The sequence below is a fragment of the Pseudophryne corroboree genome, unplaced genomic scaffold (assembly GCF_028390025.1).
Source record: "Pseudophryne corroboree isolate aPseCor3 unplaced genomic scaffold, aPseCor3.hap2 scaffold_99, whole genome shotgun sequence".
NCBI classification, from domain to species: Eukaryota; Metazoa; Chordata; class Amphibia; order Anura; family Myobatrachidae; genus Pseudophryne; species Pseudophryne corroboree.
This window is the reverse complement of record NW_026970570.1, coordinates 808718-809573: the sequence shown is the minus strand read 5'-3', so window position 1 is coordinate 809573 and position 856 is coordinate 808718. Positions and strand designations below refer to the sequence as shown.

The 856-nt window shown below is 42.9% G+C and overlaps 1 non-coding gene across 1 annotated transcript; it reads right to left on the bottom strand.

The window, feature by feature from the left end:
- On the bottom strand, positions 1 to 163 carry LOC135049450 (U1 spliceosomal RNA). Its single transcript, XR_010241203.1, has one exon. It is a non-coding gene; the product is annotated as a U1 spliceosomal RNA (small nuclear RNA).
- Positions 164 to 856: the final 693 nt, after the last annotated feature.

The window sequence follows — 856 nt, the reverse complement described above, 5'->3', positions numbered from 1 at the left end:
ATCTGAATTATACGAGAGCCGACCAGGGGAAACACAAATTATGCAGTCAAGTTTCCCACATTTGGGGAAATCGCAGGAGCAGCACACCCAGAGTGCAATGGGTGAGCCTTGCCCTGGGAGAAGCACCTTCATGATCATAGTATCTCACCTGGCAGGTAAGTAGGAGTTGGGCTAGTGCTGGGGAGGGTCGCTGCTCGGGTACCCCCCTGTCAAGTGAAGGAGATCCAACTGAGGCAGCACAAGGGAACTCTCGAAATAAGAACAAGGCTAGAGGAAGATCTGAGACAAAGAAATCTGACTTTTACCAGAGCTGACCAGAGGAAAGCACAAACACAGTCCCCCACTACCACCAGGAAACATTAACGCCACTGCATCCTTGCTGCTTTCTCATGTGGAAGTCTATTTAATGTGAAAACAAGGTGATATCTAATTAGCACAAAGAAAAGAAAATTAAGTGAATTTTTGAAAGAAAACAATACTGTCAATATACTATTAAAACAAATTAAAATGGTAAAAGTTATTGTTCTTTAAGTAAAAATAAAAGAGCAAAAATATCAATCCCAGTTTTGGATTACTTTAACAAAAAAAATGCATATAGCAGAGGATAGTTTCAATCTGTCTACCTCTGGGTTATGGGGCCAGCATGCTTCCATTGCAGTACTCTGCTGCACATGTAAGTGCAAGAGATCCTGAAGCATTCACTCATCATGGGAAAGTACCAATATGTTTCTTCATTGGTTGATGGCAGAAACATCTTACAAAAACACTCCAGATTATTGGCCCTCATTCCGAGTTGATCGGTCGCAAGGCGAATTTAGCAGAGTTACACACGCTAAGCCGCCGCCTACTGGGAGTG